We start from the raw sequence: 23,541 nt of genomic DNA, 5'->3' as shown, positions 1-23,541 counted from the left end.
GCTCTTAAGTCCTATCCTGGAATCTTAAATCTTTCTTTAGCTGAGAAAAATTACATTCTGTTATAACTGCATTTACTCTCTTTTTCACATTTCTTTTTCATTTGAATTCGGTCTTTGAATATGTCTTCCATATGTCCCATTCTGTCCACACTTTTTGTCTTAATCATTCTGCACTGAGCTCATTTGAATCACTTCAGTTTTCCCCCACATTTGATTTTTGTAATATTCAACCCGGTATCTTTAATTTCGCCCATTGTGTGTTCCATTTAACACAACCATTCATTCTTTGTGCTCACTTTTGGTATTTCATAGAAACAATATGATTATATAGCGAATCTCAAATCATATTGTGTTACTACATGATGCAAGTATATGAGATAAAGGAAGGTAACTCCAATAGAACTTTCCTCCAGTATTCTCACATTTCCTGTAAAGTCTGTTTCAGAGAGGCATTTGTTCAGTTCTCTCGATGGTCCCCTACTTTCTTATAGTATCTTCTCATAGGTTTACTGATTTTCCTCAGTTTGCTCCGTTGTTTTTCATGCCTGTCGTGGCTGCTTGCTTTGGAAGGAATCTCCACTGTGTTTGACACCAAATCAAGGGGTCTCACTGTTTAGCATTTATGCTGTTGTGGTTGTCTACTTGGGGGAGGACTTAAGGGGAGGCATTATACTTTCTGCTTCTTGTGATTACCTCCTAATGGAGAAATCTCTCTTCTGATTTGAGTTTGTTATGTTGGCTGTGCACTGGCACTGTCTTTCTGCTTAGAGCTGTCATGGGATGTTAGCATGTTCTTTCACTTATTTTCTATGATTGTTTGGAGGTGGGAAGTGGTTGAGGACGTAGGCAGGGGAGAAGGACCATCTCCTTCCTTAAAGTTTCCCTATGGCTCTTTGATATTCCAGTCTTACAGAAGTCCTTATTTAGGTACAGCACTGATGTTGGTTTTGTATTGTGTTGATCATCCCCATGAAAAAATTGTTGGAGGGACTTTGTTTTCACACAGCCCTCTTAACTGGCAAGTCCTTGCCCAATCAATCTGTACGTGATCCTTTACACCCATCTTTGGGAATTTTTTTTCCTTTCTTTCTAATGCATAATGTCTGGCTTTGATAAAAAGGGTTCTGCTTTCAAGTTTCAAGAATAAAAAGAGGATAAGCTGTCTGAGTATTAACATGATGGAAAAATTTTAAAATAAAGCACAGTTGTGTTAGCTTATTTGTGACAAATAGATAATGCATCTCATGGCCGTTAGGAACAGAATATTTGTTAGAGCATTCTGTCTATTGTTTAAAGGCATCGGTGGCATGTCATAATATTTACACAAGGCATGAAAGTGTTCCATTATCTATATATGAAGTCTATAGTGTATCCCTTAAACTGTTGTCATTTAGCTGAATTCCAAGAAAATGTTGCCGGTACCGTTGTGTGAAATGATATAACCAAAAGGCTTATGGAGCTCGGCTTCCTCCACACTCCACCCTCTGTCACAATACAATAAGTCAGAATACTATTACTTATTGAAGCATATGCTTAATGAAAAATTAATAGCATTGCCATATGATGTAATGGTGCAAGATGCTATATTCTGACTAGGATAAGATAGTTACATATTTCTGCCAATTGGTCATCATCTTGTATTTCACATATCCATAATGAGTGCATATTTAGAAAATGTGAGGGCGTTATCTGCTAATGTTTCTGATTATTTAGTGATAATATTGAACCCATGTTCTTACAGAGAGTCTGAGAAGGAGAAAGATGAGAGGGATTAGAGGAGGGAGGAGGGAAGAGAAAAAAAAGAGAGGGGGAGAGAAGGAGGGAGAGGAAGAAGAGAGAGTGCGATTGCTGTGTGGGTGAGCCTGTGTGTATGCAGCACAGATGTATAATTTTGGAAGTCTGAATTTTCTATATCATTATTTTGGAACATTACCAAGTAGTGCAATGCTGTGATTTAGTTAAAACTAATTCTGGGTCTATCTAAAATGGTACCTAGCATAAATGTGTTCTCATAGGCATGGTTTTAAACAAAAACATAATAATTTGTTATTAGTTACTCTTCCTGAAAATCACATATTTAAATCCTTTAATAAACTGGGAAAGGTTTCTGTGAATGGCCTAGATAAGGTTGCTTGAACTTAAGTAAGCCTAAAAGAGTCTTATAAATTTTCTCACTTTCCCATACTGTTGCCAGATTAATCTTCCTCCGTTGTGTCTGGTCAGCTCCCTTATCTGCTGAGACCTCCTGGGCCTCACAGCGTCCGCAGCGCCAGGGAGTCACCTCATCCCAGCATTCGGAGTCTCCTGTAACAGGGTGCCCACCTGCCTCTCCAACATTGCGAACCAGCCTGTAATCAATCTGTATCTGGGCCCCAGCTACACCAAGCCTCATTCTGTTCTGCATTCTAGCCCTTGGCTTTCCTTCCTCCGTGCCTATGCAGGGTCACTGTGGAATGTCCCTCTCCTCCAACCTCCTGCGTGTAAACATTGTCTTTAAGTGCTCAGCTCACGTGTCTTCTCCTCCAAGTATAGTTATTGCTGAGACATTAGAATAGTCCCTTTCGCCTGTGAACTGGCTGAATCCTCTCTCTCCATCTCTAAGACAGTGAAATGTGGAGCTCCGGCTATGTATTTCCAGGGCCCTGAGTTCTAGTTAGTACATACCAGTTATGCCATATTGGTCTTCGGTGTGATAACTAATATCTCTGAGCTTCAGTTTCCTCATCTATGAAATAGAAGTGATAATATGTATGTTATTCGGTTTGGGAGAATTAAGATGATATCTGAGTCATATATAGTTTAGTGGTTGAGCGATAATAGATGTCAAATAAGCACAGTCTGATCTATGATTTTTATTAAACGTCATTGCTCTCTCCTATTATGTGATTTATTTATGCAAAATCTCTCCCTAGCCTTGGAGTCTTTGGTGACAGAACCTGAGCTAGGTTTGTCTTTACATCCTCAAAGATCTCAGCACAGTTTTTTATATGAAATATGTACCAAATCATATCTTTATCTTTTTAATTCTCAGATGATAGTGTCGTGTCAGCTCAGTTTCTTCCATCACATCTGACCTGAGCAGGACTGAATGATTTGTGCGTTTTGATTTGTGATGGAGTGCGATCTCTGCTTCAGCTGTCTTTTAGGCTGCAGCTACTTCTGGCCTCCTTTGCTGCAGAGACAAGCCGGGCTTTGGAGCCGTGTGCCCTCAGTGAGCTTGATGGTTGCAAAGATATTTTCAGTGTGCTGATGGGTACGGCTGGGTTTAAGAGATGAGATATGTGGAGTGTGATTAAGCCTGTGTCTACTCATTATCAAACCAACATTACTCATTATAAACTTTTAAGTGTAGAGATTTGAAACGTTTAGCGTTTATTCATATGAATCATATCCACTGTTGGTTGGGTCTAGTTAGAGATACTTCATGCGACTCTACAAACTTTCTCCCACGGCTGGAAATCAACTCTGTAGAATCTTGTCTCCCACGCTGGCCACTCTGAATCTATGATCTTTGTGTTGTGCTGGTGTCTTCAATTCTTCACACTTCAGTTAAGCAGTGTGGATGAGTGGACATCTCTTGGGTTTTTGGAGTCAGACGATCTGGACTTTAGTCTTGATATTACCACTGATTCTGTTTGACTTGTTCATATTATTGCATCTTTCTGAGTCTCAGTTTCCTCACCTGGGGAAATGTTGTTAATACTGCCTACCTCTAGGGCTGTTGTAAGGAAGCAGCCGCATAGCACAGGGAGATCAGCTCGGTGCTTTGTGACCACCTAGAGGGGTGAGATGGGGGGGTGGGAGGGAGGGAGACGCTAGAGGGAAGAGATATGGGAACATATGTATATGTATAACTGATTCACTTTGTTATAAAACAGAAACTAACACACCATTGTAAAGCAAGTATACTCCAATCAAGATGTTAAAACAACAGCAACAACAACAAAAATGACACAAAAGGATATCCCTGCTAGAGCAATGTGTGCATATATCAAGGACCCTATGAATATTAATTATTTCTTCCACACCTCCCCCTTTTTCTCCCACCTACATCATCATGAGAAATAAGCCTAGTCAAAAGCATAAGTCTCAAATAGTACTACCGTTTTTCTTTTAAACATCTCCACTTTTTAAAAACCGTAGGATGGCAAGCTGTTTTTAAAGAGAAACACATTTTCAGATTTCAAGGATATTTACTACTTTAATGACTGTTGACAGTCAAAAGGTTTCATTTATATGAAGGATAAAACTTCACCTTGTTTTAGAAAATGTATTTTTGAAACCACAAGGCTCAACTAACAAATTTCTTTTCTAAAAGTGACAGTAGAGCTTGAGGAAAATGATGAAAAATAAGTAGAACAATTTCCAAAACTCACTCAAAAACTATTAAAAGAAATGCATCAATGTTTTCAACTATGTAATGTTGAATAATTGGGACGTTCTAAACTATTATTACTGGTTCTTTTGAAAATCAAAAGTTGCACTTTAGCAGAAATACATGAATGTGACTTTTTTAAAGCACATTAATCAAATTAAGCAAAATTAATTAAGCGATTAAGCAAAATTAATCTTTATTAATTGTGCTAAGTTGTATTTTATTGTATATGCATTATATGTTTGTATGCATTTTAAAACACTTGAGATCCAATCTTGAGAGCACTGTTAATTCTGGGTTAAAATCTTCTGTGATTTTACCATTGTGATGAATAATTATGATCAACGTCATGCTTAGATTTTCTGAAATCTCTGGAAATAAGTGTTGTTTTTTTTTTAAATTAGACACTTCCTTGGCCAAGTGGGTAGTTAAAATTAATACCACATATTTAGGATAATGGTATGATATTTATTAAATTAAAATGAAAATATATTGTTTGAGAAAGAGTTTTCCCTTGGAGAGTTTAGGGCATTTTATAATAGTGTTTAGGTTTGTAATGAGACTACATAGACCTCTTATGTTTTTCTCTTTGGGAGTCATAACACAATCTGAAGAAATGAGTTCTTAATTACTAAAGAGATTCATATGTGCTCATATAAAATAAATTTCATTTATGCTTTTAACAACTTGAAGACTAGAATAAAATTGACTAAAACTATGGTTGTGCTTACCAGTATTGGTGATAACTTTAATAAATGATGCTTCATCCATGTCTTGAATCTACTTATATTGCTAATTTATTATTTCTAGATAATACCGAGATGCATGAGTCCAGTTTAGTGGGGAGCTGATACACGGAGGGTACAAACTGAGTACAGTGATACTTGCTTCAATCAGGCATACTTAGATAGATATCTTATTTCATGATTTTGCTTGACAGTATTAACTTCTTTGCTAATATGTATTCTAAATATATCTTGGTCAGAACATAATCATGCCTAACCCAGTGGTGAGACCCTTTCCAAACTTATCAGCTTGAAAATTGGTTGGAAGGATGCTAGATGATAAAAAATTAAATTTCGGTTAGTTTCTAATGAACTAAGTTCGATTTTTCCTGTGTTTTACAAATTATTTATAATAAACTATTGGAACGTAGTTTACCTATACTTTAAAAATACACATATTTCTATTAATCAGTAAATTTTATGTAGCATAGAAAAAATATAGTATGTATTTTTGCATTTGATCTTCCCCCAAATCTTATGAAATAGTCATTCTTATCCCATTTGGACAGAAAACAATTGTGAAATTCAGGTCAATTAAGTGACATACAAAGGGCATATACACAGTTTCCATTTTTTCCCTATAGGTTACAGAATGTCACTGAAGAGATGTAAGCCATGGGGGCAAATGGTCAAGTTTGTAGTTTAGAGTCTTCTGGGAGAAATGTGAATGGTCGATTCATGAGATCTACAACTGGAGACAGATCTCTGTCATCCTTGGCTCCTACCTTTCTGTCATAGCACACATCCCCTGCATCAGGAAAGCTGTTAACTATAATTTCAGCACATAGCAACAAGCCAACTATTTATCAAGATCACTGTTTTTACCGCCCTGGTCTCTACCTATCAACTCTTGCCTTCACCTACAGAGCTTCCTAACTGGTGTCCCTATTTATACTCTTGCTTTTGCTAATCTAAATATAGCAGTCAGTGTGACCCTTTAAACATGTAAGACCACAGTATATCATTGCAGATCCAACCTTGTCGTAGATTCTGTTTCACTCAGAGGAAAAGCCAAAGTCCTTCCTACAGCTACAAAGCCCGACATCCTTTTCTTCATGCCATTTTCCCACTCCCCTACTCCCCTCAGCCACACTGGCCTGCTGGATCTTTCTTGAATATACAGTCATGCTCTTGCCTCAGGTCTTTGCCCTGGTTGTTTCTTCTGCTTGAAATACCCTGCGTGTATCTCCATGTGGTGAATACCCTCACTTCCTCAAATCTCTAATGAAATGTCATCTTCTCAATGAGAAGTGAGCACATTATTTTAATTGCAGCCTATTTACCTCCCTTGTTTCTGATTTTCCTTACACTGATTTGCTTTTTTTCCCTTCTATAGTACTAATCACCTTCTAATAAACTATGCAGTTTATTTATTTATTTTGTGTATTGTTTAGTGTCTGCCTTGTCCTATTACAATATGGATTTCACAGGGACAGGAATGTTTACCCGTTTGGCTCACTGATGCATTCCAAACACCTAAAACAGTATGTGGCATAAAGAATATTCTCAAAAAGTATTTGCTTAATGAAAGAATGGATTGAATGTTGAGGGAAGCATCTAAGATAACCAGACATGTATTGTTTGCAGGACTGTTTGAAAATGTAGTATGGCTTTTAAAATCTGAAGCTTGAAATAATGCTTTTATCCATTTTTAGTTAATCCTAAGATTGGAGGAGAACCTCTAAAGCATCCATAAAAAATCATGTTCTCCAGCTCAGGCAATTTGGGCCTCCTTGGTTTTCTGTTCAGGTGGAATCTTTCCTGTATACTTTTCTTTGTTTATTTTCTTTGGTGCAAGAGACAGTGGTCAAATTCAGAAACTATGACTTCCTTATCAATTCATATTGATGTTAACATCTCTGTGGTTTTTAATTGACAAGAAGAGTCATAAATGCAAATATAAAAAGAGATTATTTCTCCATCAGAGAAACTGTTATAAAACACCATCAAAATAAATAAAAGAAAACCATTAAATGATTAATATTTGCAACCTGAAATCCTCTTCAGTAGTTTCCTTCTTATAATCACTCTAGAGTAAAAGATGAATAAAATGGAAAATATTGTTAGAATAATTTATTCACCAAAAGCTCCAGAAATGAATATATTAACTTACTAATCGTACATCTGTAGCAAGCACTAACAGCGGAGTATGAAATTTGGTTAATAAGCAACTTGAAAGAAAATCTTGAATTAATGCAGTTCATTGCAATATGATACTATCTGTTGCAAAATTACTAAAATTGATTCTTGTTTTTAAGTGGTCTTGCAAGAACATAGCTGCTATTCTGTTCTCTTCGTCTTTTAAAATAACTTCATTCAATTTGTGAATTTGTTTAGTTTTTAATATAATATCCTGACAATGTTACATAGAGATTCTAAACTAAAACTAAACGAACGTTGTCCTGTTTCTTTTTCTTTCTGCTCTGAATCAAAAACAATTCTCCATGAACAATTTCCAATTATAATGAAGATAAATATAGTGTTCTAAAACCTATTTCTGCTACTGTTTGAAGAAAGCTTCTAGGACTGTCCTTCAGACTCATACATTTAAAAAAGGAATGGACAAGAGAGAAAAGCAAAAGAAAAGAGAAAAGAAAAGAAAAAGGAAGAAAAGGAGAGGAAAAGAAGAGGAATAGAGAGAGAAGGGAAAGAGAGGACAGGGAAAGATAAAGAAACTTGTATGTTATTCCCCAAGTGCCCTATTTTCCACCCATAATAAAGCTAATGAATTTTGAGACTTCCCTGGTGGTCCAGTGGTTAAGACTCCACTCTCCCAATGCAGGGGGACCTGGGTTCGATCCCCGGTTGGGGAACTAGATCCTGTATGCCGCAACTAAAGATCCCATGTGCTGCGACTAAGACCGGGTGCAGCCAAATAAATAAATAAATATTTTTTAAAAAATCTTTTTTTTAAAAAAAAGAAGCTAACGAATTTTTAGTCTTACTTTCTAAAATCAGAAAAACTAAATGATCTCTTCTTACATTGATTTTTTTCTGATTTCAAAAAAATCCTACTGCCTGAATTAAGAGGCTAAGAGGAAAAGGCATTTCCAATTCCTAAAGTATCAAGTTGACCAGTTATTTCATATTGTAATATCTGTATTCACAGAAATACATATGGATGTTCTCAGGTTATGTGTGAGTTTGGGACCTAATAAACTTCCTTCCTCTTGTTTTAGAAGGGGGTTATGATAGAATTGTGATGCCATTAGTAACCTTAGACAGTCATTTTCCTTTATTTTGAGCCCTTTAAAAACCTTTTTATAAAATTGCACACATACATACAGTGTAGTGTTTGCAAACTTGAAAATCTCTTTTGGGACAAACTCATCTTGCAATACTTCCTACCTGTGTTTTCCTCTCACTGTATCCTTATCCTTAATAGGACAAAACATCTATTATTATATAAAATAAAGAAAACTGTGACTAACAAGACTTCAAATCTACATCCAAATCATGACTACACTTGCTAAATATGATTTTGTCTTTGTGTTTGTAGATACTGTGACTCCAGGGACTTCATTATCTCAGGCCTGGCGCATCTCAAGTTTCTCTAAAAAGCCAAATCACCTTGTCTTTAGGTCTTCAGAGGCTTCCCATCCCTGTTCACTATTTGTCTCACCTTTGGATTCCTGTCTTATTCAACCTTAATGAATCCTACTACTTTTGTATGCACCCACTGTCCAAACCTGTGAAGGCTGGGCAAATTAAATGTGGCATAAAAATATAACTACTTTATTTATTTAAAAGTAGAGGACAATTGCAATTCAGTGCAGGTTTTTTCTATTAACTATGTGCTTTTTTGCATTAGGTACAATGTGTAGCTTATGCTTCTTTCATGGAAACATGAGGATTGCCTCTCTGACTCATGGTCAGACTTTGGGCTCTCTGCATCTTTAGTTCGTACCATGTCAGTGTGACTTTTAAAGGCCTGTTCCTCCCCTGCACCCTCGATGAGAATGGAAGGGACTCTAGCTCTCTTGGCTGTGCCATTGTGGTTCACATAGGCAACCTGGTGAGGAGAAGATTACATTTCCAGATGTTTATATAGCTCTGCTAAGTATCTAAGAGATGGAACACTTAAAACACACAACTGTGCATAGAGAGTCAGGTTTGGGACATTTGGAAAGTGATGACAGCAAAACTCAGGTTAGGAGTTAAGATAATTTTGAAGAAACAAATCTATGACATGGAATCTTGTTGGCAGGAGGAGCCTCCCAAATCGCCTCATCCAACAGGGTAGTGATGAAATGATCCCACAGACCAAGCAATCTGAGTAATTGTTCTTCATATTTGTAACATTTTTTTTTATAAAAACACATCCCTTGCCTCAGAGCTTAGTTCTTCATCAGCACAGGCCCTCAAGAGTCCTTTGGAGGAATTTAAACCTATGTTTCAAACCTGAGCAACTCTGCTGCATGCGACTGTCATTGGAGCTAAGAAAACAGCAGCCTTCCTTATAAATAAACTCTATTCAACGATTTGCATTTTTGCTGCCTTTGGTCTGCACATTTATTTTATTTTTACTTATTTATTTTTTGGCTGTGTTGGGTCTTTGTTGCTGCATGCGGACTTTCTCTAGTTGCAGCGAGCAGGGGCTACTCTTTATTGCCGTGCGCGGGCTACTCATTGCGGTGGCTTCTCTTGTTGCGGAGCATGGGCTCTAGGTGCGCGGGCTTCAGTAGTTGCAGCATGTGGGCTTCAGTAGTTGTGGCTTGCGGGCTCTAGAGTGCAGGCTCAGTAGTTGTGGCACACGGCTTAGTTGCTTAGTGGCATGTGGGATCTTCCCAGACCAAGGTCGAACCCGTGTCTCCTGCATTGGCAGGCGAATTCTTAACCACTGTGCCACCAGGGAAGTCCTGGTCTGCATGTTTAGATGTCAGTGTTATCCTTCATAAAATGTCACGTACCGAAATGGGCAGAGTAGACATATAATACACTAGGTGTTCACTTCTTAACTCCTTTGCATTCTATTGGATTTAATGGAAATCCTACCTAGTGAAGGAGCTATTTAGAATTATCTGGGGGTAAATACCAACGATGAGTATAGTTTTGTCTGTTCTTACTTTCTATATATTGATATATGATGCAGTTAGTATTTAAGTTGGTGCATGTAACAAACATGCCGTACTACTTTTTATCCCAAACAAACTGGAATCACTATATACATCCCTTTCTCTCTCACTTCAAATCCAGAGCAAAAGGCCTTGCTTGTTTCTTCAGTAAACCTGACGGGAATGGAGGCCTACAGTGTTCTGAGTATGTGCCAGGCACTTTCTCCCCTTATGTTTATATCGCACATAGTTTTAGCCTCCTCATTTTATAGATTATAAAATAGAAACTCAGAGAAAAAGGAACTTGTCATGTTCATGAAATATTAAGGGGTGAATTCAAACCCAAATCTTCAGGGTTTTCCCACCCCTCTACAGTGATAAATTTTCACATGGATTAAATGTTATTACGTCCATCAGTGTATAGTAGCAAGAAGAGCACTGTTCTTTTTTATTTTCCCAAATATATTATTTTTCTAATTGAAATATGGTTGATTTACAATATGGTGTTCGTTTCAGGTATATCACATATTCTTTTAGCGCCACCTATGTACCAGTCACTATCTCTTTTCTTTCATTATTTTTGTTTATTCTTCTTCACAACCCGATCAGTTAGGTACCATTATTATCTTTTTTTAATGCTTATCTTATTTTTTTTACCATTTAAAAAATTAAAGTATAGTTAACTTAAAATGTTGTGTTAGTTTCAGGTGTACAGCAAAGTGATTCAGTTATACATATATATATAATATGTGTATTATATACACATATGTATATTCTTTTTCAGATTCTTTTCCCATTATAGCTTATTATAAGATATTGAATATAGTTTCCTGTGCTATGCAGTAGGTCCTTGTTGTTTATCTATATTATACATAATAGTGTGTATATGTTAATCCCAAACTCCTAATTTATCTCTCCCCCACTCCACTATACCCTTTGGTAACAATAAGTTTGTTTTGTATGTCTGTGAGTCTATTTTTGTTTTGTAAATAAGTTCATTTATATCATTTTTTAAGATTCTGCATGAGTGCTATCATATGATATTTGTATTTCTCTGACTTACTTCACTTAATATGATAATCTCCATGTCCATCCATGTTGCTGCAAATGGCATTATTTTATTCTTTTTTATGGCTGAGTAATATTCCATTGTGTCTATATACCACATGTTTTTTATCCATTCATTTGTCGATGGACACTAAGGTTGCTTCCATTTCTTGGCTATTGTAAATAGAAGAGCACTGTTCTTTTTTTTTTTTTTTTGCGGTACGCAGGCCTCACACTGTTGTGGCCTCTCCCGCTGCGGAGCACAGGCTCCGGACGCGCAGGCTCAGTGGCCATGGCTCACGGGCCCAGCCGCTCCGCGGCATGTGGGATCTTCCCGGGCCGGGGCACGAACCCGTGTCCCGTGCATCGGCAGGCGGACTCTCAACCACTGTGCCACCAGGGAAGCCCAAGAGCACTGTTCTTAAAGTCAGAAAACCTGGGTCAAATCCTAACTCCAGTAGATTCCAACTATGAGAACTTGAACAGTTTCTGTGAACTGAAGCTCTCAGGTGCACTTTCCCAACCACATCTTCCCTCCCGAACCCCAGAAGAGGCCACTGATGTCTTGAATTTGGTATGCATCATTACCTTGATTTCCTTACAGTTTCCCCTAAACAATATGATGACTGTGTTGCATTTGGAGGCTTCATCCTATGCTATCATCAGCAATGACATAAGAACACTGACACTCAGCCTGCTCCCCTTATGTCCTTATCAACTCAATTAGAACAGCTTCACTCCAGGAACTCCAGGGACTACATAGTCACCATGCTGTTTTTAAGTTCTGTTTTATGCATTTTGGAAAACAGACTTGATTTTTGGAAGAGCTCATGTACATCCTACATAACAGGAGTGGGATTGTTTTTGGATATTCTGGTAGTTATGAAAGTTCTCCATTATCAGGGATAGGCAATATAGTGCAGGAGTTAAGCAGGAGTTGAGAACACTTCTTGGGTATATTGCCTAATATTTATGAACTCGTTTCCTTATTTAATTGGTGATGATAATTATCTTTTTTGTTTGTTTGTTTGTTTTTGTTTTTTGTGGTACGCGGGCCTCTCCCGTGGCGGAGCACAGGCTCCGGACACGCAGGCTCAGCGGCCATGGCTCACGGCCCCAGCCGCTCCGCGGCATGTGGGATCTTCCCGGACCGGGGCACGAACCCGTATCCCCTGCATCGGCAGGCGGACTCTCAACCAATGCGCCATCAGTGAAGCCTGATAATTATCTTTAAAATCCATTTTTTTTTGGTGTGAGGATTCAATGAAATATGGAGTATTTATAGTAAGTGGTAACCCATGATATTATACAACTATTCGTATCCATCTTCCAAATTTTACCATTCTAGCCCCAGAACCACAGACAAGGACGTACATACCAACTTTATTCATTACATTTCTATTAAATAGTTGAAAGGTAACTTGTACACACATAGCCTGGCAACTTCAATCTTTTTATACTCCAAATAATTTGAAAGGATATGTGGTGTTGGCTTCACTGAACCACATCAGAACACTCCAGAGATGACACTTTTATACAAATCCCTGCTTTTCCTTTTCTCCTTTCCCCTGGCCACATATGCAAGAAAACAGTTTTAAAGCATTTGTTTCAGTTTCTTTGTCTCTCCCAAGACTGCATGGCAAATGCATTTTTTGTTCATTCTTTTAAAAAAACGTTGAATTCTTAGTGCGTGCCAGGCATTATGAATGTATGTTTGGGAGAGGAGGAAAGCAGTGATATTATCTAATTCACATTTTAAAAGATTACTTTGGTTGCTTTGTGGAAAACAACGAGTGTGTGGTGGGGTTGCTGATATCTGGGGACATGTGAAATAGTGAGTGATTAGTTAGCAAGGAATCATGAGTCCAAGAAAGAAATTTGAGATATAGTTTGAAGAGAGAAGAGAGAGGTCATGCTGGTGAATCCCATGTGTAGAGGAGAGAGGAAAAGAAAAGGAAGACTTCCTGATTTCTGAACAAGAGTATCTGGGTAGGTGGTTTTGTATTTAGTCAGGAACTCTGGAAATTCAGTAGGTTGTGGGTAGAATCATGAGTTTGGGAATATGTTTGAGTCTCATATAAGATATGCAAATGGAAATGTCATGTAGGCAACTGCATGCATGAGCCTTGATTATAAAGAATTCTGGAGGAGAAAAACATTGGGAACTCTATAGACTATAAATGATATTTAACTTAGTTTTTGACAGAATATAGGATAAATAGATTAGGAAGAGGATAGGTTCCAGGATAGGGCCCTGATAATCATCTGCTATGGTAAAGTAGTGGAAGCAAGGTAGGAAAATGTGACTGAGATGTACGAGGTGAGGTGGCAGGAAAACCAGGAAGCTGCTGTTTCAGAAGCCAAGAGGTAAGTGTATTTTAAGAGTGACAGAATGGCCAGTTATATGGAGGGCTATTTAGAGGTTGAGAAAGGTGATTGGAATGTTTCCGTTGGATTTGGCAACACGGGGGTTGCTAGTGACCATTGTAAGAGAAGATTTAGTGGAGTGGCTGGGGCAGAGGCCAGGTGGGAGTGCTCTGAACTGCTTAATGGAAAGTGAAAAGGAGGAGAGAGTGTTTGTTGACATCTCTTTTGAGAAGTTTGGTTGAGAAGGGCAGCAAAGAAAAATAGCAGTTTATGAGCGGGGAGGGCATATGCAGTAAGGGAAGGCTTTGTTTTGCTTTAAAAAAAGTGATACGCTTGGGACTTCCCTGGTGGCGCATTGGTTAAGAATCCTCCTGCCTAGGCAGGCGACACATGTTCGATACCTGGTCCGGGAAGATCCCACATGCTGTGGAGCAACTAAGCCCATGAGCCACAACTACTGAGCCTGCGCTCTTAGAGCCCACGAGCCACAACTACTGAAGCCCGCGTGCCTAGAGCCTGTGCTCTGCAACAAGAGAAGCCACCGCCGTGGGAAGCCCGGGCAACACAAGAAAGACCCAACTCAGCCAAAATAACTAACTAACTAAATAAATAAAACCATTAAAAAAAAAGTGATAGCCTAGAACAGAGTTTATCAAACTAAAGTTTGTGAACCATTAGTGGTCTTAAAACAATGTTAGTGTGTTTCAATAATCATTTAAAAAATTAAATAGAATAAAACAAAAAATTATCAAGGTACATCTCATGTGGTAAAGGTAAGAATTTTATTTTTATGGGATATATTATTATGAAACCTTTACAAATAGTTGCATATTTACACACATATGTATAGGTATATATTTTATCATAATATAAAATACGTTTCCTCATGTGGATCACAGTTTAAAAACTTTGGAATGCACTATACTAGGGCATATTTGCAAGGTGACAGGGATAAACTAGTAGAGTAAAAGGCACTGATGACACAGAAGTGAGGAAAACCAAAGAAGTAAAATTCTTGAGCAGGACTGAGGAAGTCCTTACTCAGTTCTCTTATCTTTTTGCTTCTCATCCACATACTTTATGGCTTCATGTAGTCATTTAAGCTGATCATAAATGAACAAATCCCATATTTTTTTCAGGTTTTAATGGTAGAGTTTAAAGAAATATCCTTTTTTCAACAGTAAAGATTTGTCATAGACACTGTGTTATGGACTTAATTGTTTCTCCCCAAATTCTTATGTTGAGATCCTATAACTCCCAGTAACTCAGAATGTGACTACATTTGGAGATGGGATTTCTGCAGAGGTAATTAAATTAAAATTAGGTCATTGGGGTGGACCCTAATCCAATATGATTGATATCCTTAAAAGATGAGAAAGTTTGAATGGAGAAACACACAGAAAGAAGACCACTGAGAAAATAAATTTTTGCAGTTGAAGCCCCCCAGTCCGTAGCATTTTGTTGTGGTGGCCCTAGCAGACTAGTATCATGCCAGTTACCTTCTTTGGTCTCCTTTGACTGTTACTACACTCCGAGGTGGAGACCAGGATCATGAATGCCTGTTACAGATGAGAAAACTTGAGATGTAGAGTTCAGAAATGACTCACCCAACGCTGGGGATCCAAATAGCTAGTAAGTAGAAAATGAAATTTTATAGATGCTTGCCCAGTGATCGGTCCATGACAGAAGGCTATGTAACAGGCTTTTTGGTCATGCTCTGCCTATAGTGGTAGATATGAATTTATGCTGGTCCATTTATTAAGACCAGAAGCTACACTTCTCTGCAAATATAAATTCTGATATCGATGAAATAAGACTAAACATTTAAAAACTTTAGAAATCCCAGAGATGACATATATTAACATTTAAAAATCATCACTTTTATGTATCCCATGAAATTGTATAGCTCAATAAACGTTTTTAAGTTTAGTTTCTCAGTAAGACATGATAAAGCCGGACCAGTGCATGGCATATAGTTGTTTTTTAAAAAAAATCTTCTTTATGAGCGATTACATTTCTCAGAACAAGCACTAGGGAATAGCTCAATAAAGTAGTAATCATTTGTTACTTTGGTTTCCTGATACAAACACCATAAGTGAGAGATCCCAGTAAAGTTGCTTTCCATCTTTCTGTAATGTTTTTAGGGTCCTTTTTCTAAACTTCATATTTTGACTTGACTTTTAAATTTCTTAATGAAATGTCCTATAATAATTAAATGCTTCCAATGACACTTTAGAGTCTGCAGCACACTTAGCATGTTGTGCTAATTCATTCATTCATTTGTGTTTTTCAATAACCATTTATCAAGAGACTCTTGTTACTCTTACACTGGTGAATAAGACATGATCTTAAAAAATTCACAAGTTATTGAAGATGATGTGTGTGTGTGTGTGTGTGTGTGTGTGTGTGTGTGTGTGTGTGTGAATCTTGCTTCATTGCAATGAATGTCCTTATGCCTTACGTATGTCACATTATGAAAATGTGTTAGAGTTCTTCTAGGGTACAAACCTAATTGTACAAACCAAATTGCTGGGTTGTAAATTGTATCCACCTTCAGCTGTGTAGTGTTAAATAGATCTTCAGTTTACTCTTCTATTACTGTTCTCCCACATTCTAAAATCAGTCAGATTTATTGATTTTTGACAATCTTTAATAAGCATAAAATAACTGATTATTGTAATTTGTGATTCCCTGATTATTATATGCTTTTAAGTTTATATAGTATATATTTTTATTTTTTTTTTTTTTTTTTTTTTTTTTTTGCGGTACGCGGGCCTCTCACCGCTGTGGCCTCTCCCATTGTGGAGCACAGGCTCCGGACGCGCAGGCTCAGCGGCCATGGCCCACGGGCCCAGCCACTCTGTGGCATGTGGGATCCTCCCAGACCGGGGCACGAACCCGTGTCCCCTGCATTGGCAGGCGGAGCCTCAACCACTGCACCACCAGGGAAGCCCTATATAGTATATGTTTGATGTGTTTATAGGTTTATATAAGTTTCTTGGCTATTGTAAATAGAAGAGCACTGTTCTTTCAATTGCCTGTTCATATAATTTGCTCATTTTTCTGTTTGTCTTCTTTTCTTACAAATCAATTTGTACATGTTCCTTTAGTATATTGAATAATATTCCTTTTTGTATGGATTGTAAGTATTTTCTTCCCATCTGTAACTTTCTTTTCACTTTGCTTATGATAGGTTTTATGTTATAAAAATTTTCAATATTAATGTGTTCAAATACGTTAATTTTTTTCTTTATAGTTTTATTTTATGTCCCACTCTTGATTTCATCAGTATATTCTCCGTATTAGACTTTAAAATTTTAGATATTTGTTTATCTAATTTAAGTTATTAATCCATCAAGAATTTCTTGTTTGTTTGGAGAGAAGTAGAGATCTGATCTTATTTTCCTTTCTCTATATGGATGGCCAGTTACCCCTGTACTTCATTCAATAGTCTATTTTTTGGTCACAGATTTGTAGTCTATTATATCGTAAGCTCTCATAGGTACATGAATTTATTTTATGCCCACTTATTCTGTTACTTTGGTTTATTTGTCTATCCCTTCAACTATATACACTGTTAAATCTCTTTAGCTTTATAGTAAAACCTGATATCAGTTAAGCTATGTCCTCTCTTCTTCTTGTGCTTCAAAATTGCCTTGACAGATATTGACCTATAATTTTTCCACATACCTTTTAGCATAAAGTTGCCACACTCAAAAACACTAAGATTTTGATAGAAATTGCTTTGATTTTATAGATTAATGTGTAAGAGTTTGCCTTTAGGGCCTTCAGGTATATGAACATGATATATTTCTCATTTATATATGTTTTATTTTACAACATTCAATAAAGTTTTAGTATTTTATTCTAAAGTCTTACATGTGCTTATTAGATTCAGTCATAGCTCTCTTATTATTTGTGCTTTTATAAATGTAACTGTTCACATGTATATGTATGGCTGAGTCCCTTTGCTGTGCACCTGAAACTATTACAACATTGTTAATCAGCTATACTCCAATATAAAATAAAAAGTTAAAAAAGTAACTGTTTAAAATCAGATTTCTTAATAATTTGTTGCTCATATAAAGGAATATAATTGTTTTTTAATATATTGATTTTATATCTAGCAATTTTGCTGAACAATCTTATTAATTATAATGATTTACTCATTGGTTTTCTTGGATTTTCTATGTGGCTAGTCGGTGAATAAATCATATTTTTAAAATTCTTTTAATCTATTCCCTTTTAAATTTTTTGCACTCTTTTACTCTGGTAAACATTTTTTAATATAACGAAGAATAGAAATAGTGAAAGCAGGATAGCAAAGACACAAGCCTGTTCACAAAACAATGGCACCATGCGGCAGTTCCATGGGGGATTCCATGATGAACAAGGCTAACAATGTCCCTGTCCTCATGAGGCTTCTGAATTAACAAGAGAAGCAGGCATTGCACAGACAATTGCATGGTGGTTACTTCCTTACAATCCATTGGCTACTCTGAAGCACTTATGTAGCATGCTGTCAGAACACTTAGGAGACCAGGTGGGAATGGTGCTGATATGTAGTTTGGAAGGTGAGGAAAAGACATTTGAATTTGATCCAAATGAGGAGTGTGAGTTACACAGGCAAAAGTGAGACCCTGACCATGCAAAGTGCTCCAAAGAGAAGTACAGCTGTTTTTTTTTTTTTCTTTTTAAATTTTTATTTATTTGGCTTTGTTGGGTCTTCGTTGCTGCGTGCGGGCTTTTCTCTAGTTGCGGCGAGCGGGGGCTACTCTTCCTTACGGTGCTCAGCCTTCTCATTGCAGTGGCTTCTTTTGTTGCAGAGCACAGGCTCTAGGCATGCGGGCTTCAGTAGTTGTGACGCATGGGCTCAGTAGTTGTGGCGCACAGGCTTAGTTGCTCCGCGATATGTGGGATCTTCCCGGACCGGGGCTCGAACCCGTGTCCCCTGCGCTGGCAGGTGAATTCTTAACCACTGCGCCACCAGGGAAGTCCTAGATGTTGTTCTAAAAAGAGTGTTCAGTGAAAAATTATTTGGTATGGATGTTCGATAGGCATACCAAATACAAAAATATAAAAGTCATTAAGGACAAAAAATATCTATTGACTGCCCCTGTTTGGAAGATATTTTATATCACTTTGAATTCTTCCCTAGGTAATTAGCAAAAGTAAATCTAACTAAGCAGAAGGCCATGGCAGTTGGCACAAAGCCACTCAAGATCATGGCCACTCGAGTATTTGCCTTGTGCACAGACCTGCAGCCCAGTAGCCCTATCATCTTTGCTCTGGCTCCATCTCTGGTTGTTGTTTTATTTTGACCTCCATTTTTCCCTCAGCAACCATGGAATCAAAATTTGGATACAATTAAAAAATCATTAGTGATTTAAAAAATAATTTTATTGGACACACTAACATGATTAAGAAAATTCCAAGGCAGTATTGGCTGTGGGCATTTTGGCAAGTCTGGGTTGATTTGTTTTTTGAAGTATAGCTGATTTATAATATTATATTAGTTTCAGGTATACAACATAGTGATTCAATATTTTTTATAGATTATACTCCATTTTAAATTATAAAATAATGGCTATATTTCCCTGTGCTTTACAATGTATCCTTTGTAGGTTATTGTTTTAATACAGTCTTTTAGCCAGTTTTCAATGCAAGGCGTGTGCTTACTTAGACCTTGTGTTCTAGAAAAGCTGGGGCCTATGTGGAGAGCTCTGTTTTGTCAGCCCCACAAAATGAAAACCTGCAACCTGCATTTTCCTTATTCCGTTTCAAGTATGAAGGTGATTTTAAAATTTAACTGCAGTTTCGTTGAGATGTGCTACTACTCCCAGCTAATTATATAGATGCATCAAATATGCATTTTCTATAAAAGCCGTATTATGGTTTTGCCTTTATCCACCAGTGACACTTGAATCGAAGGTGGTAATAAAATGTCAATATGTATTTAGTCATATGAGAAAAAGTAATCTAGAAATTTCTGAGGTGTAACATGAGATGTATTATTGCTTCTAAAAACATGAGTAAACTCAGAATGACAAGCCTACATAAGCTAGGGTTCTTGATCACCCAAGGTTGGCCTGCTTTGTATCCTGACACTGAGACAGAAAACTAGGTCCTGTCCTCTTTTTATGTCCCCTCCAAATTGGGTGTAGGGTTTCAGGGTCCTTAGGGACTTCAGGAAGTCCAGCATTTTGCCAAGCACATGTGTTTGGTGTGTGGATATAGGCTCAGCACTCTGATGAGCTCTGCATTCATTGAGAGATTTAGGGTCCTATTCTGACCTCATTCCATTTGGAGCATGCCTGTCCAAACGAAAAGCCCTGTGCAGGTGTAATTACCTCTCACATGGACGGAACGTGCTACATCTCTCACCGAAGGAAGCCTAGTCAGGGTTGGACGGTGTGTAACATTTCACAAGAAAAGGGAATGGATGTTCTCCTAACAGCATCTTAAAAGGGGAGTTTGGAGAGGGGAACTCCATCTTTCTAGGGGGGAATAATGTGCATCGATCAAGGGAAGTAAGGTGGGAGGTGAGACTGATGTGCTGAGGTCAGGCTTTCGAGCCTCATTTATGCCTCCTTGGAACATTTGCTTTGTGGTGGACCAATGACATCCCAGTTACTGTGGAGGCCCTGAGACACAGGGCAGAGTAGAAGCTCAACAAGAATCTGTTTTGACCCAGTATACTACCACTGAGGCAAGTCTCTTTTTTTGGACTCTTTTCATTACTCAGCAAGAGAAGGAGAAACCATGTTTATTTGTTTTTCTCTGCCATGGACAATTGGAGAACACAAGGGCTCAGCCTGTGACATCTGAGATGTACAGTGGCTCTGACAACACCGCATGACCTCATGAATCTATAACAGGGGGAACATCTCCTAAAATTCTTATCAGGCACGTGGTGAGGGGATTCCCCATATGTAATTATGTTTAGCCATTGAGTGACATTATAAGAGATGAATTCACCGATTTTACAGGTGAGGAAACTGAGGCTTGGGGACAGTTAAGCCATTGGCCAAGGTCATAGAGATGTGATATGGAACAAAGGGGATATTAAAACCCAGGATTCCAGCTCCACAATGTATGCTTGTAACCACTATGCTGTGCCACTTTTTAAATTTTTTTTATTTTTTAAAAATTTTTTATTGGAGTATAGTTGATTTACAATGTTGTGTTAGTTTCAGGTATACAGCATTGTGAATCAGTTATACATATACATACAACCACTCTTTTTTTAGATTCTTTTCCATATAGGCCATTACAGAGTATTGAGTAGAGTTCCCTGTACTATACAGTAGATCCTTATTAGTTATCTGTTTTGTATATAGTAGTGTGTATATGTTAATCTCAATCTCCCAGTTGATCCTTCCCTCGCTTATCCCCTGGTAAGTGTAAGTTTGTTTCTGTGCCACCTTTAAAGGCCCGTCTCTCCCTCTTGCAGGCTTAATAGGAGAAACAAATAAAGGCATTTCTGTGAGAAAGCTTTCTGCAAAATATGATGTGGTTTGAGAAATGTAAGCTATTGTATTAGTTCCAGTTCGTTGATACTTTCTGTTAATGTAAAGGGTGCAGTACTCATAAACACTTATTTATTTAAATTATGTAGCACCTGCCCTTTGTAGAGCTTGAATGAGACAGTCCATTGCTCCATAGAGCAATTCCTATTCTTCCAGTGCTCTGGTCTGCAGATCATCTACTGCCAAAAATATCCTTTCCCTAAGTAATTTCAGAAGTGCCTTTATCAGTGAAAACTTTGCTTATCAGTGCCACCTAATCCTAAGGAGGAAAAGTTCCAGAAGTGGCTTCGTCAGTGAAAACTTGCTTCTTGGTGCTCCCTTTTGCAGAAGTGTAAATGATAGGTGGCCGTTTGTTGGAGCAGATGCCTCACCGGCCATCCCTACCTGCCTCCCACTGCCTGACTCACTATCCCATGGCTCACTCAGAGTCATCACTTACAAGTTAGAGGATCCAGGAGGTACTCTGGAGCCCTAGAGGGATATGCCTCTTCTGGAAGAGCTATGAAACCTCACTGATGAACAGAAGCCTCTCAGTTTCAGATTGTAACCCCTTCTTGTGACGTGTGTCCTTCTTTTGTCTTAAGACACTTCTTAGGATTTCAGAACAGAACTTGGTTTCCAGAGGGCAGCTAGTGAGCTTGTTCTGTTTGGACACTCAGACTGTGCTGTATCTGTGCCAAAGAGGCAACCTTTTGACAGAAGTACTCCCAACCAGCCCACTTCACGCGTGGAGAAAGGTGCTTAAATGCCGTAGTATGGGAAACTTCCTTTCTCTGTCTCAAAGTGCAGTGGTGTGAACCTTTTCCTGTCATTGGTGATTCTCAACATTTTTTTTTCACCATGGAGTCAGAGGTTATATAGCTATATTCAGGGGGAAAATAGCAGGTATTGACAAATTTCATTTTCTTTGTTTACTTATATGTAAATTTTTAAGATGAATTCAGAGAATTTATTTATTCCATTCAAAATGTTTCAGTGAACAAGTTTCAGAAATTTAACTTTATACGTTACATTTTTTCCTGTGCAAGGTCAGATTTTATGTTTTTTAAAAACAAGGACGTTTTTATTGACAGTAAGGTTTTTTATACACTGTTGTGTCTATTATATCCAATGTTCTCACTCAGTTATCCAACACGCAATTACATGTTTTTAATGTTATCTATTTTTATTTATATAAATCTGCTATTAAAATTCCCTATGGGGGCTGTCCCTGGTGGCGCAGTGGTTGAGAATCTGCCTGCTAATGCAGGGGACACGGGTTCGAGCCCTGGTCTGGGAGGATCCCACCTGCCGCGGAGCAGCTAGGCCCGTGAGCCACAACTACTGAGCCTGCGCGTCTGGAGCCTGTGCTCCGCAACAAGAGAGGCCGTGATAGTGAGAGGCCCGCGCACCGCAATGAAGAGTGGCCCCCGCTTGCCACAACTAGAGAAAGCCCTCGCACAGAAACGAAGACCCAACACAGCAAAAATAAGTAAATAAGTTACTAAAACTCCTACCCCCAACATCTAAAAAAAAAAAAAATTCCCTATGAATTAAAAAAGACAAAATAATGACAATTTCTTCTTCTTTTTTTGGATTATGAACTCAAAAAGATGAAAAGTTAAATAAGTAAACCATATTTATTTTAATAGCACATATTGGTTATGCTCAACTGTGATCAATGGGTCTTAGGCATTTACATTCCCAACACTTTCCTGTTTGCTTGGGAGTAGCGGGAGTTCAGAAGAAATATAAAATCTGGTGAATGCTCTGGGGGAAGTCACATCGAGCTGGAAGGGTACAACTACCATAGCTGAAGCAGTCAGAGAAAAATATGTCATCTAGTGTGAGTAAAGGACAGTAGTTCTTTAGTTTAGAAAGGGCAAGATCTTTTGCAGTTGGGTAATGACAAGAACTACTTAATATGTGGTTTGGACAGTTCCTTGATGCTATGCCCAGGGGCACAGGCTTTGCACCCATTATTCCCTGTGACCCTCTCATATAGGTATTGCGAGATGCTCCTTTAACAGAAGACACTGAAGCCAAACAAGTTCAGTGACATGCCCAAGGTCCCATCCTGAGCCTGAGTGGCAGGCTTAGGTCTCACTGATGCAGAGCTGGTGTTTTTTTTTTGTTTTTTTTTTTAATTGAAATATAATTAACATAGACAGTATATTAGTTTCTGATGTACAGCATAATGATTTGATATTTGTTATGTATTGTGCAATGATCACCACAATAAATCTAGGTAATATCCATCACCATACAGAATTACAAACTTCTTTCTTAGGATGAGAACTTTTAAGATCTGTTCTCTTAGCACCTTTCAAATATACAATACAGTATTATTAACTATAGTCACCATGCTGTACATTACATCTCCGTGACATTTATTTTATTACTAG

The 23,541-nt window shown here is 37.8% G+C and overlaps 1 protein-coding gene across 2 annotated transcripts in view; it reads left to right on the top strand.

The window, feature by feature from the left end:
* NRG3 (neuregulin 3) overlaps nt 1-23,541 on the top strand; it is a 1,063,293-nt gene that overhangs the window by 119,330 nt on the left and 920,422 nt on the right. The gene's annotated exons all lie outside the window — the stretch shown is intronic.

Source organism: Tursiops truncatus, chromosome 16, assembly GCF_011762595.2.
Source record: "Tursiops truncatus isolate mTurTru1 chromosome 16, mTurTru1.mat.Y, whole genome shotgun sequence".
In the NCBI taxonomy this organism is placed as follows: Eukaryota; Metazoa; Chordata; class Mammalia; order Artiodactyla; family Delphinidae; genus Tursiops; species Tursiops truncatus.
Note: the sequence above shows the minus strand (reverse complement) of the source record. Positions and strands in the feature narration are given on the sequence as shown.